Source organism: Gorilla gorilla, chromosome 7 (assembly GCF_029281585.2).
Source record: "Gorilla gorilla gorilla isolate KB3781 chromosome 7, NHGRI_mGorGor1-v2.1_pri, whole genome shotgun sequence".
In the NCBI taxonomy this organism is placed as follows: Eukaryota; Metazoa; Chordata; class Mammalia; order Primates; family Hominidae; genus Gorilla; species Gorilla gorilla.
Genome location: NC_073231.2, coordinates 41832763 through 41848054, shown reverse-complemented (window position 1 = coordinate 41848054; position 15292 = coordinate 41832763). Strand labels below are relative to the sequence as shown.

At 33.5% G+C, this 15292-nt stretch overlaps 1 protein-coding gene and 1 long non-coding RNA gene across 4 annotated transcripts in view; one reads left to right on the top strand and one right to left on the bottom strand.

Annotated features, from left to right (window-relative positions):
• Nucleotides 1-15292, top strand: part of PKIA (cAMP-dependent protein kinase inhibitor alpha) — an 87017-nt gene that overhangs the window by 838 nt on the left and 70887 nt on the right. The gene's annotated exons all lie outside the window — the stretch shown is intronic.
• The window catches only part of LOC129523963 (uncharacterized), a 127045-nt gene that overhangs the window by 85597 nt on the left and 26156 nt on the right, over nucleotides 1-15292 (bottom strand). The window lies entirely within an intron of this gene.

Genomic DNA, 15292 nt, shown 5'->3' with positions numbered 1-15292 from the left:
CAGTGAAGAGGACTCAAAATGTAAAATAATTTGAGTTACTCGTTTGCTTTCTGTGCCTTTTACCTTCGCTTGAGTATTTTGAGGATTTGGAGCAGTAGGTCCCTGGCAGCAGCCTAAGGTAATCAGAAATCGTCCCTCTTCCTGTAGTCCTTGGTCCTCTCCCTTTCCAGTTATCAGAATGGGTCTGTGCCCCTCTCAATGTCAAAACACCTGCTTCAAAACTGAACCTTTAGAAAGAGCCTCTATCTGGAGGGGAAACTTCTCTTATCTCCTGGAGTTCAGCTTGGGTTGAGCAGCACTTAACATCGCTTCTTCCTTCATTTGCCATTTTCTCTGTCAATCATTTCATTGATCTTTTTCGGAGATGCTGTGCCCATTCACAGACCAACTCTCGTCAGCTCTTATCCACCACCTGGGTTCCATGACTGATTTTGTCAAGGTACCAAAAAGGGCATTGCCTCACACAGATTTCTTATTCGGTATTCTCCCTGTATACTGTTACCTGTGTCCTTCCCCCAAATGCATGGAATGAAATATCCTGCTTGTGGCCCTGTACCAACATGTTATCCCATTAACTCCCTTCGCTGTAGTCACTGTGGCTACTTGAAAGCTAGAGAGGACAGATAGAATCTACTGGAGTGTGAGGGATGTTCCCTATGCATAGGCATAGGTAGAAGTAAAAATGTGAATGCCAGTCCATCCAGTTTTTCTTGAAGCAATTTTAGTCCAGCTGGATTTTGAGACAGCTAGCTGTTAAGATTTGGGACAAATCCTTTCCAAAAGGCAGAGGAGTCCGTTTGCCTCTAGGATTCCTCAAGAACCTCAAAAGAGTTTCCAGTGAGGTTTTCCTCGTAGGCAGTCAGAAAGCCAATGGAGCTGCCCAATCTAAGCCTCTGGTTGAGTATCCTCTAGTTTGTCTTGCCATTTGCAGGTTCCTATCCCTCGTCCTAGGATTTTTCCCCACAGACCCCTTGCTACTGAGCCCAAGTGCCTATCCTTGTTGCCACCTAGAGATGTACATTTGAATAATATGCTGTGAAATGGTTAAGATGGCTGTTATGGGGATTGCAAACGTGCCACTTCACCAACAGAGAACAGTTGCAATAAGCCAGATTGTGGGGTATCTGTGTGCCAATGTTCTATTTAAAGGAAGATCTGTTATCTTTAAACTTGAAATTACAGAGACTGTCTGACTCAACAGCCATGCAATTTTATTTTAGTAAATTAAATTAGAAGATCAATGAAAAAGAGGGGCAGAGTTGGTAGCTTAAAATTTTACCTCTTTCTTTCCTCTTCAAATATTATTTTTAAGCAAAGATACTAGTATGGAAAATCATGTTAATCATATTATATATCATTATTGCCTTTCTATTACAAATTTCGTTTTTACAAAATGCACTTTAGAAAGATTTGAATTTGTTTCTTTGTCTCCATCTTCAGTATATGAGGCATAGGGTGAGGGCGTAGGGGGTGGGCAAAGCCCACTACTGCGTGATCCACTCCAGGAACTGCCCCTTGGGGTCTTAATAACCTTATGTCCCTTTTTTATTGTTGTTATTATGTGTCAAACAGGGTTTTGGTTTGAAATATTAACTTCTTGAGATTCTAGAATTTTTACTCAGTCACATTAACTATGAGGTAACAAAGAACAAGTTCAACAACAAACCCTCTATTCTACCACTTTTCTACTATTAAAATACTTAACCATATACATCATTATTCTGAAGAAGTAATAATACTAATATAGAATAATAATGAATTTTAATATAGTTATTCTAAATAACCTAAGGTATATTAAATACAGATTAGTACAACTGATCTTAGAAATACAATGCAGTTTCTGTAACGTTGACAGTCACCTTTCTGTTGAAGAGCAAGTGCCTGAGAATATCCTAATGATGGTTAGAAATTCGAAGTGTCTATCATTTAGTTTCTGAAGAAACTAAACTCTTTGGCAAGAAATAGGTTCAGGATTAGGAGACTGGTGCTGCCTAAGGTGGAATAATACTTGCTAGTGATTTTGCAGGTGAGTTGAACCCACTAAGTTATGGACTGGAGTTGGAGAAATCTTGTTGAGAAGAAAGAAAACAAGTTAGAAAATTTAATTTTCATTTTAGTACAACTGAGGAAGATAATCAAACTGAAGGGATTCCTGAATTTGGACTTTGTTGTGTTTAAACAAGTTTGAGGAAAGTTTCTAAATTTAGAAGCCTAAGCAGAAATATATGTATGATTTTATGTCTGAAACTGATTTATGACTTTATATCCTTTCCTTAAAATGTTTCCTAGGGAGAGGAAAAACTAATTGGCTGGTGTTCAGAATTGAAAGAGGAATGAAAAATGGAAGGACGTGCATGATTAGATACTAAATGAACTGCAGGCACTTTTGTGTTTGACAAGATAGAACTGAAGTCAATCTACTGCTCTCCAATTGTGTAAAAAAAAAAAAAAAAAGTTTAGTCTGCTAGACAGTGTTACCAGATATTTAGAGAGTAAAAATTTAGGAGTTGAAGTTGCCCTCTTCTAACAAAATATCTTTTTCTGGTGCTGCATTACTGCCATTAACTACAATTGAAATAGCCTTAAGATTTGAGGCTGAGGCAGGAGGATTGCTTTAGCCCAGGAGTTTGAGGCTGCAGTGAGCCATGATGGCACCACTGTACTTCAACCAGAGCAACAGAATGAAACCCTGTCTCAAATTAAAAAATAAAAACTTTTTTAAAAGTTCAGAAATGTTGAAATGGAAAAGGAAAAAGAATAGCAATAATAAGGCTCAAATAGAAATGTCATTTCTATTCAACCAGTGACTCCACTGAGAATGGGTAGAAAAAAGTGCTATTTTGAAAGTTGCCAATGACCTCTTAATTGCCAGATTTCTATAATATTTCACCCTGTTTATTTCATAAGTCCTCTTCTATGTTATTCCTGGATTAAATATTTGTGTTTAAAAGGTATTATTAAGTACTATGTATCAGGCACTGTGATATCTCTTAATCTAATTTGTCACTAATTCCCTTAAAGTACCCCATGCCCAACCTGAACCAAGTGGATCTTCTTTCCAATTTGTACCCCATGGTGGCATGCCTGTGTGTTTTCATTTATTCTCTTAGCCCATCCTCTTACATGTCGAAACCTTGTTCACCTCAGATACTGACTCACTTATGAAGCCTTCCCCATACCCAACTTCCTTCCCCAACCAGATGTGCCCCACTCTTGTTTAAATTCCCATAGCACATTCTATTTTGGGTTATCCTTTCATGTGAACATGCTTTGTCTGCTCTTCTAAAAAAAAACTCTTGAAAGCAGGGTCTGGGAATAAGTTTTTATTACCTGCAACTCTATGGTGTCTAGCTACATATATGTATTATAGGTGTTCAGCAATTTGATTTTAGTGAAGAAATAAGTTATTTTCCAGAGTTATAAATCTATCTACCTACACTCCTCTACCAGCCAAGTTCTCAATATATGTGCAAATGCTAATTTGGTTTTTTAAAAATCATTATAGTAATAATAAATATACTGAGAGTACATTCAAATCATTATAATCTACAAAAGGTATTGTGAGCTTAAATGTCCTTAAATGTATACTAAAAGCATGGTGAGCATAGCAAAACCAATCTTTAATGAAGACATTGTACCTGCTTTCAGTATTATTGCATTGAAGGCACCTTATGCATATGAGCATTTATCTTGTTTCAAGCCACTCTTCTAGGGACTTTCATCTTTGGTATCTCATTTGATGTTTATACTATATGTGAATTTTACACTAAGAAAACTGAGGCTCAGAGATGTCACCTGAATGGCAGAGATTTTTTCCATATTACCACCCGCTCTTTGAAGTGTAACAGAGTGAGGGAAAACATTGTAAAAACATAAAGTCAGAGCCATCAGAATAGTTTCAAGTTGTTTTGTGATTAATCTTTCCAGTGCTTTTTAAACTTTTAGGTTAACATCTCAAACTTTTGATAACTCAGTAAAGTCTACATCTTCTCCCCAAGTACATACAGAAGCATACACATATTAATTTTGCATACAAATGCAGGTGTTTGTGGATTCACTAAAGCTCTCTTTACAGAATAAAGAACATCTATTTGTGCTCCCTTGGACAATATGTGTGTCCTTTATTAGCCCTTACATTTCCAGTACTTGAGATAAGGTTTTCCTTCTGTTTTTCTCCTTACTTTAAGACCTGAAATGAGAGCCCTTCACCAACACTGACATGAAGACAGCTGATGACTAGGAAGCAAGTGCTAGTGAAAATAGTGACTCAAAGAACCTTGATTCACAAAAAAGGCATGGAAAGGGAGCTCTGAACGTTACACATTCCAAATGACTTATTTAAGGTTTTCCAATCAAAGCCATTTTTACAAAAAAGAAACTGTTCTCAGACTTAAGAGTATTGTACTACCACATACGTGGGAAAACATTGCCAGCAGTTGATTGGTGTAGTTTACTTTGGAATATATTCAGTTCTCTTAGGATGGACTTATTAACTGTCTCAATATTAATATTTCTTTATGGTAATGCCATCTTCAGTAATATATTTGCTTTTGCCAAGTTAAGGAAAGAATGATAATTTATGTTCATCCCTCCTAGGTTCTAAAACAAGTGCCAGCCTGAAAGAGCTGCATATCATTTTAGATTCATAAAAATGCATTCAGATTCTCAGCTGATACTTAAAGGGACTGGTACTAGCAAGCATGGTTCCTGATGTATTTAAAGAGCGTTCAAAGAGGTGTGACAAGAACAACATTAGTCTGGGGAAAAAAACAGAGATGGAAAGATAGAAAACTCAAAAGGACAACTTAAGTTGTTACCTTCTTTACATTTCCCAAATACCTTTTTTTGTACCAAAATAAGATTATAACTATATAAGTGTCTAAAATAAGTAAAATGTTATGAAAACTTTATAATGTGCTCCATATCAGGTAAGTTTATATTTTATAGATTTTATAATTAAAATTTTTTTTCTGGTAAAATATATGTAACATTTACTATTTTAGCTATTTTTAACTGTATAATTAACAATGTTGGGCAACTATCACCACTATCAGTTTTCAGAACTGTCTCATTATCACAAACAGAAACTCTATACACATTAAACAATAACCGTTCATTTCCTCAGCCCCTGGTAAACACTATTCTACTCTCTGTGCCTATGAATTTGCATATTCTAGGTACCTCATAAGTGGAATCACTTATGGAATGTTCTGGAACCCTTTCATACATATTTGTCCTTTTGTCTCTAGCTTCTTTCACTTAGTATAAATGTTTTCAAAGTTCATCCATATTTCAGCATGTATCAAAATTTCATTCCCTTTTAAGGCTGAATACTATTTCATTGTATGTATATAACACATATGGTAATTTTGAATTGCAAAACACTTTCAGTACATTGTCTATTACATTAAACATGGCTAGCATATAACACCACCATATTATCTTCCATAGATGTCAAGTAATATACACTATGAAGGTGCCATAATTTATTTGGTCAAAACCCATTGAAAAACATTTACTTAATTCCAAATTGTTTTGTGACTTCAAGTTATGTGGTAATAAACAAGAGTATATTAATACATATGTCTTTATATGTCAGTACTTTTACTTTTGATCAAAGAATGCTTGGAGTGGAATTGTTGGGTCAGAAATTATGCCCAGATATTTATAGTTTGAGTACTCTAGATACTGTAGTTTATAGACTATAAAAATCCTAACCTTCTGTAACAGATAGTATTACTGAATGTTCTGGAACCCTTTCATACGATCTTAAAAATGAATACAGATACTATAAGGAAATCAACTGAACATGATCCGAGCAAAGAAATATTCTCACTTTTTTCATTTCCAGTTCATGGAGGAAAAATGCTATACACAAGTATTGAGAGAGAAAGTCTCTCAATCATGCATTTTTTTATCATAGATGACAAAGTGCATCATAGATGTCAGTTAAGTCTTGTAATAACAATGTGGAATAGTAGAAACATCTCTAGCTAGTTTTTAGGGTTTTTGTTTGTTTGCACCAGCAATAGATTATTTGCATCAAACTAATCTAAAATTTGGTCTGTTTGTTCAAATTTATGTACCTACATTATGGTAAATCTTTTATTTTTTTTCTTAGTTTCTCTTTAATGTATTATTTTTAGTTTATTCTGAAATAGAATAATAAAGCCCAGTGATAACAGTGTCTTATTTAAGCTAAACTACAAAATATTTGGCATATGTGAAGTATAAACAGAATTGGCAAGACTTTTAACCATCCTCCTCAGCAGAAGACAGTCTCTATTGCATCGGCCAGGAGAGGAGAAACAGAAGGCTTGCTGGAGATTGCATTAGTTTTTACTTAAACATTAAAATGCTAAAAGGACAAAGATGAAGCAACATGTCTTATAATATATGTTTGAGTATCTACTTAAAACTAAAGGGTTGCTAGAACATTTATTTAGTTGGACAGACACACTCCACAGTGTAGCTGACCCTAGACATGTCACAACTGCATTTTAAAGTATGCTTTTTCTTCAGTTGATTGGGGTGGGGGGAATTATTAATAAACATTTCTCCTATGGTTTACCTCTATCTTTATGGTTGTCTGATTAAACCCTCTTTGAAAAGCAGACGTAAAACAAATCAGCATTCTGATCTTTGTCTGAATAAGCAACACCATGGCCATACCTTCTTAATGCACTGCTGTGGTTATGAGACCAAAGGGTAGAAGCAGCAGTTTTTTGGTCATTGCAATAGTCACAGCAACACAACCTGCTACATTCCTCACTTATATACTGCAGAATCTGACCAAATAAACACAGAAAAGTCAGTAATATCTTTAATGAAATTCTTGCACAACTCTCCACGATCTTTCATACACAGCTTCTCTGATAATTGAAATGTAGAGGAAAATAACCTGAATGTTAAGACCCCTTTTCCATTTCCAAAATGTAATTTTGCTGGGACTTGCAGAAATAACATTGAATCTGAAATTGGTGGGCATCCAATGGAGTCACTAGAAATAATCTGTCAAAATCACTCAAATACAAATTTAGATTTAAAGACCAGGAAATTCTAAAGAGTAACTATGGTAATATATTAACAATTTAGGAAAGGAACATTATACATATATATATATATTTATATATATTTTTATATATATGGGTTTCTACTTATAAGGTATAATCACTGGAGAATAATGGATTTTTAGAAAGGATTCATTCTGAAAAGACTATTTTACCACTTTTTTAAACTAGTGCCATCAAAAATAAATTGTGACAAGTCACTGTCATCCAAGTTAGTCTCTCACGTGGCTCTCAAGGAAGTGAGAAGTTCTTGGGGAAATGGCTTTCTTCAAATTTGTGCTTTCCTGCAGTGAGTCAAGCTGAGATAAAATGGGGCTGATGTTCTTAACTATTTGTTACATGCCCATATTTATTAGAATTACCTAATAATCAGTAAAAAAGAGTTTTATGATAACTAAAAATGTACCTATTGAGACTCTCCATTGATAAAAGTTGGCTAAGATACAGCTGGTGATCCTGTAGAAATCTAAATTACATTTTTTTCATCTTCTCCATATTAGAGAATAACTCAGGATTTCAAAGCAAAGCATGAAAAAGTAGCATTTGATATATTTTATCAATGTTAAGATTTCTGGGGAGCTTATCAGCATCATATACTAAGCATTCAATAAACGTAAATCGTTATTTCATAAGTAAAATATCAACAGCATAAAAATTTCTGTAACTCAAGTGGCCACTATGGTACATAGCTTTAATACAGGAGATTACAAAATATTAGTTGAACAACAAAATGAACTAATACCATTTATTTCTGAAAGCTACCCCCCAATACAAAATGATTGGTATTCTACACAAGCTCATTGTGATTGCTCTAGTAGATGTGGTAGGAGTAAATTATGGATAGAACTACCCTCTTCCCTGGTTCTTTTAAAACCATACTTTCTTCCCTCTGGGGTATTATGAGTTGGAAATTAGAGGTGAATCATATTTTAGTCTGGAATTTATCTAGTAAGCAGTTCAAGACACTTAACCATGCACCGTCTGTTTACCCAGGGCAGGAAAACATGACATTCCCCTTTTCAACTATAGCAGATGGGGACTTTTAGAAAACTCAGAATGCAAGATAGAGATTATAATGATGGAGTATTAGTCAGCACTTCTTTTGTCTGCATCTCTTTTTCAATCTCATTGATTGTAAAGAACACAATCAGAGATAAAGTACAGTTACTGTCAATTGAAAATGTTTTCAACCTGCATATAGGTGTGAGATAGTGGGCCTGTCACATCTTCACGAGATATGTTGGAGTGACTATTTCACCACAAAATTCAAACCTGACACTAAAATTATCTGACACTAAACAGTCCGTTAAATAAGAGGATGAATGTTGGCATCTTGCTCATCTATTTAGAAAAGAAAAATCACTAACATTTTTAGGCAATACTTAAATGTTTAAATTTTTTCTAATAAACAAAATGGAAAATGAAATAAAATGGCATTACAGTGTTATGAAAGCAAAGCAATTAGTTTAATCTCAAAATGTCTGACTGTAAAGTTGTAACAATTTTATTTTTAGAGCTCTCAGGCAGCTTTTAATCTTTTCAAGTTCAATCAAAAAGCTCTAACCATTATCATGAATATATTCTGATCACTGGGCTTTCCTCCTCCCTTTTGCTATTTATTTTTAATTTATTTATTTGGGGATGTTTTGGCTACCACTTATGTCTAGATCATGTCTTTCAGGAAATGAATTTGGGCTTTGAATCATACCTTTACCATTTACTAGCTGTGTGATTTATACGTTACTCAACCTCTGTGAGTTGTTTCCTGATATTTAAAACAGGAAAATCACCGAGTTGTGGTGAAGATGAAAGAAGATAACATAAAGGAGAACTCAGTGAAGTGTCTGAAATATACATGGTAAAGGTTAATGTTTTCCATTTTTATCATTTTTATTTCCACTGACAATTTACACAGCCAGACCTCATTACTACATCTTTTCCCAAATGTTCATGAATTATTTTTTCTACCCCTCCCCATGTAAGTTAAACTTAGCCTTGATATGACCCTGAATCTCACTGGAAAACGTCTTAATGCAGATACTGCCAGTGTCAGGAGAGGTTGGGTCCACTGTAATGCGAGGTTGTTAGGCTCTGATCAGCAGTGGCTGTGGGAATTAGACCTAGCTTCTATATTTAACTCTTCAAGTAGTTGATTGGATCACCTGGCAAAAGTCAATTGGCTAGCAATCCTTCACCTTATTTTCTTTGAATTGTACCACATGTCTAATCACTCGTTTCACTGGCTCATTATCAGAAATGATATTATGGGCATTAAATAAGGGTGCTTATTTCAGAAGCAAAGTGCCATATAAAATAGGAATGTCAAAAGCCTTTGAAGATCCTATTTGGCTAACTCAAATAGTTGTTGTTTCTAATATGTAACTATTGGAGAAGTTTCATATTATTAAGTTGTCCAAAAACAAAACTAACTCCGTTGTAGGTCATACTTTTGTTGGTCTGTGATACATTTCTATTTTATTGAAGCCCGAAGAATTTACAGAGACCGTGCAAGCATTATTATTCAGGGACTTGTTTATTATTAGGTGCTACTGATTAGATGTGATGAATAGCAAAACTGTTAAACAAAATAAAAAAAAAAAATAGAGCCTCACTTACTGTGGAATCTTTACTAGGAGAAACACCAGCCTATAAAAGCTGCATTTTTAATGACATATTTACATTAGTATGATGACAATTTTTGTTGGGCTTGAAAAGCACACAATTTTACATTTTATTTTTCTTATATGGATTTCTGTTATTGATATGGGCCATTTGGGTTTTAAAAAACAAGTACAAAAACTGTGTAGCACCTTATATTTAATATGTAAATCACATTTATTTACAGGGGAGAATTTTGTGGTGAGCAAGAACTGCAGCCAAATTTGTGATAATTTATTGCAGTTGGTAGAGTCTCTTCATGTATTCCTGGGAACAGAATAACTTCACTCTTTCACGTAAAAAGTATAAATCATCAGTGTAAGTTTGTCTTAAATTTCCAAACCAATATTGTTAATCCCTATTTAAATACTGAATTGATTGGCTGTTTACCAAAGGCTTGAGGGGTAAATTTGGGGCATAGTCTGAATTAAGATGAGATGTTGGAAACAATGAAAATACCTCCTTTAAACATGTATGTACATAAAAGTATACACATATATTACACATATTTTACGTATATTATAAACTATAATTATGTATATGTGTATCTATGTATGTATTCATTAATATTTTCTTCCTATTTCAAATATTTGATTCCTTGAAAGTTGGATTTCATTTAAAATAAAGAGACAAGTGCTTGGAAAAGCATGTGAAAAATCTTTGTTTCCAGAGCCAAGTTTAACAAGGAAAACTTATTTTTTCACTGGCAGTTTGTTTTTCAAAGTTATGAGAATATGTTTAAGATTTTAAAGTGATTTATTTAATAAATGAGTATGAATATGAATTTACCTATTTCAGATTGCTATATATGTCATATTAATTTTTAAGTGTATATTTACCTGTTTAAGCTTTTCTGAACTAGATCTTACCAGGTTATAACTACTGTCCAATTATATAAGAACAACAATATAGTTGCCTTTCAGCTTGAAAAATGCACCTGTTTCATTTTGTTATTTTTTTAACCCATAAGTTATTTGGCCTTCCATCAGCTTTTCTGTCTTGAGGAATACATTGTCCAATGCATAATAAATTATTTTGTACATCTATGTTTCATGCCGTAATTTTTTAGTGTCTCACAAAGTTCTAACTTGGAAGGTACTCTTTTAAATCAAGTTTTTCAGAATATAGACTTGTTCTTTGTGAATTGTCAGATCTGTTTTTTAGGTATTTCTCCCATTTTGGAGAATGAGTAGAGAAAACTGTACCATGGGACATTTCAGTTCTTTTTCTATACTTACCGCTAATAACATGCCTTCTCTTAGTAAAGCTAGAAAGCTGAGAACTGCAGTTAAATAGCCCCAAGGTAGGACATAGGCGAAAAATACTAAAATTTGTTCAAGTACAGTAAGAGAACCAAATTTGGTCTGGCATTTAATTTAGTCTTCCTCACTACCCTAACCCAAGTAGTGTACTAGTAACTAGACTTTTAAAAAACAGCCATTTGTTGATTAATGGTGCCTATTTTTGTTTCTGCTTCATTTTAACTTTGTTTCATAACACTATTATACAGAGGCTTATTTTAACAAATGCCATTAGTTGGATCATTGAGTTTTTCTTCTGCTTTATAACTGATTAGCTCTACAATTCAAAAATGCTTAAAGGCCAGACCTGTCAATTAGAAGATATAAGCACAATAGAAGTGATGTTTCTAAAATTAACTCTGGAATACATCTCTCTTAATGTTAAATGCATATAATCTGGGACTGGGTGCAGTGGCTCATGCCAGTAATCTCAGTGATTCAGGAGGTTGAGGCAGGAGGGTCACTTAAGGCCACAAGTTCAAGACCAGCCTGGCCAACATAGTGAGACCCTGTCTCTACAAAAAAAAACAAAAAAAAATTACAAGTCCAGGCATGGTGGCTCACGCCTGTAGTCTCAGCACTTTGGGTGGCCAAGGTGGGGGGATCACCTGAGGCCAAGAGTTAGAGAACAGCTGGTACTGTAGCGAGACCTCGTCTATACAAAAAAAAAAGAAATTCCTTCTGGATCATTTCTAGATCACAAATATTTGTGACATTTCTTTAGTGTTTTCATTTTTATTAAGTGTTATATACTCATATTTCATATAAACTTTGTATTAATTTTAATACTAGTTTAGAAATTTTAATTTAGTATAAATACATCAACTAATGTTGAAATTGCTAAAACTTTAGGGTCAAAATTAATTTAAAGGTTACTGGAGTTACTGTTCTGGTTTCTAGTAATTGATGTCTCCAATAAATGCATCAGAAAGACAAAAATAGCCATGGTTCAGAGTGTCTGCCCTATTAATAACATACCATGATATAGCTTACAGATATGGATATTAACAAAATGATTTATTTTAGAACATCATTTATAGCCTATAAAATGATTTGCCAACTGACAGGCAACCTTTGACAATAAAATATACCTGCTACTTCCTTTTTTGCAAATTCATTGTACCACATCAGTGTTATCTCAATAGTGTGATCAATAGATGACTAGTAATGCTCATTCTCTGTAATTCACATCTTACCAATTACTAACAAAATATGGAGTGGGCAACAATTCTATAGTATTTAATCAGATTTTCCTTTAAATTCAAGTATGATCTATATTCCTATGCTTTTATATCTACCACTTCACTTAAGTAAAAGAAAGTTTTCTAGAGTTTCTATGTCAGTTTTCAAGTGGATCAGTCTTTTTTAAACATTTTTACTTAAAAATTAAAAATACTAATTTGTGCATGGTTAAATATAAATATTGAAATAGTCTGAAATATATGAAATGATCAAACAAACAAAAGTATGGGAATATCCTTTAAAACATACAAACTTTGAATATATTTAGATTATTTAAGCTAAACTTTATTCATTTACATAACAGGTCACAGGTGTTGCCTTTACTATTAAATAAGATTCTTAGAGTAGAAAATAACATATAATTAATTTTTTTGTAAAATGTTAAGTGCAAAGACCAGAGCATTAAACAATAAATGATGCATAGAGGAAAATATTAAAAGGAAATTTAAAATGTAAAAGTCAATTATCAATGGTTAAATCAAGAAGCAGAGAGTCAGTGAGATCACGTTTTTTATTTCCAAATTTATTCAATGTGTATATATTACTTGTAGAACTGCGTAAAAAGAAATTCATGTTTGGATGTTCTTTACCATCTAAACATTGCTGAGAGTGTGGCTGAAATGTTCACTTTTTAGTAGATTTCTGGAAAATCTAGGCTGGCCTTGAAAATATTAAATATAGTAGAAGAAGGTAAGTTTTCCCTCATCCTAAAATTATGATAATAAATTATATTTTTAAATTATCACATAATTTTCAAAGCATTTTTATAGCCATTGTCTTATTGGACAATACCAACTCTCTAAAGTTGGCAGAACTAGAATTGTCCTTATTTTGCAGACAATGAATTCAAAGTTCATGAAATGTAGTAATTTGCTCTCTTAATCAGTATACACAATTACTAAGTGTTAGAGCAAGAATTCAAGACTGTTTTGCGCCATGGCCAATCTAGTGCTGCCCTCTATCCTATAGGAACTGGTATGTTTAAGAGTTAAGCATAAACATGGAAATAAGCCTGGTCTGCTTCTAGTTATAAATTCACTTACAAACCTCACTGGATCCTGAACTAGGAAAATCTGTAAGGGTTATTTACTTTCATCAACCCAAAGATGAACATGTTAAACAGGTTCTTAGATTTAATTAAACTTTTTTTTTCCACCATATCTTTGTGTCTATCAGCAGCTCCTCTTGAGTATACCATGGCTTCATTTAAAGAGTTTCATTGCTTAAAAAATAAACATTGACATTGCTGATCACTTACCTGTGTTAAATATGCCAGTCTAGTTTGCATTGACATAATGCTGACATGAGATTGTATCATTTTATTATACACACACACATTTACTAGTTCTAATTTAAGTAGTAAGTTTTGGTCCTTACTAGAACATGATTTATATAATTGGCAACCTAATGGTAAGATGCAGTAATATAATCTATCATGTTAAAAGATAACTGAAATTCACAGAATTCTCTCCTATAACTGCATTAGGAAGTTTTAATGGATTTCTACTAAGCTTCTCTTAAGGATAAAATTTTTTGAAAACAGGTCACTTATAAGATCTGCCTTAGTTTTTTAATGCTTCTGAAATATCACCACTATAACCTGCTTTTTAAAATAGCCTGACACCTACTAAGTACCCTTTCGCCGCCTACAAGAAAGCATTTATATTTTTAATTTTAGTGAAGAGTTCTTGATTTAAGAATTAGTCATTTGCTGTCATTTGAATTTCAAGTATGTTGTAAGTACTTGAGGTTCTTTCTGTATGAATTTTCAGCAGAGTTTTTACATTTTTCATCATTAATTTCATCTTTCACTTGGGATCAGCCAAATCAAAAAGTTTATGTTCTACCCTTTCTTAGTTCTCTTCATTGCAAACATTCAGAACCTTCTCAAAAATAATATCATGGCTTGAGACTGTTTATTGACAACCGATAATGCCAGAAATTAGTGATTCTGGTTTTCAGTTGAAAAAGCAAAATGAGAAACTGAAGAAATAGCGTTTTTCCTCCATTTAGCTGATCAGCTATTCACATCAGTGATCATTCGCTTTTGAGGCTAAGGATACAAACGTTAATGTTTTGTATATTCATAGAAGTGAAAAATAATATAACAGTTATTGTGCTTAGTCTGTGCTAAGCACTATTCTAAAACCAAATGAATTTCTCCTAACAGCAGCCCAAAAAGGTAGGCATTATTATTACCTTTTTGACAGATGGGCAAATTGAGGCACAGAACAATTGAGTAAAGTATCTGTAGTCACACAGCTAATAAAGCACACAGATAGGATTTAAACACCAGGTGGTCTGTTTTGAGACTCCACACTCCACCCCTATAGTTAATATAAGGGTTTGGATCCCTACTCTTTGTTGTATGGCCATTTAATTGCTTTGTGGAAAGACAGGGAAGGAGGAGAGAGAGGGAAGAAGGCAGGAGAGATGGCAAATTCCTGCTAGCTGGTTGACATGGTGTGCTATAATTTATAATGAAGTTCAATTTAAGGACTTGTAAAGATTTCAGTAGAATAGTCTTAAATGTTCACTAATGAAGTATGTGGTAATATCAGATGGAGATAGCAAGTGAATTTCAATTTAGTAATAACCATAATTGCAATTCAATAGCAGTCTCATATTTGGAACAAATAAAATTCAAGTAACTTTTTAACTTTTAAGTTCAGGGGTACATGTGCAGGTTTGTTATATAGGTAAACTTGTGTCATGGGGGTTTGTTGTACAAATTATTTCATCACCCAGGTATGAAGCCTAGTACCTATTAGTTATTTTTCCAATTTGAGTAATTTTCACAGCAATAATTCTACCTTTTCTTAAAATTATTAGGTATTTTTTCACCCCAACACTCAAAGCTTATTTAATATTAATAAAATTTTACCTTTTATAAAAGTCCATAAATTTTAGTAAGGTTGTAAATTAGGCTGAAATTACAAAACAAACAAACAAACAAATTTAGAGCTTTTAGCCAAAGGAAAGCACCCTCATCCCACTCCAGCTCACCCCTGCTCATTTCTA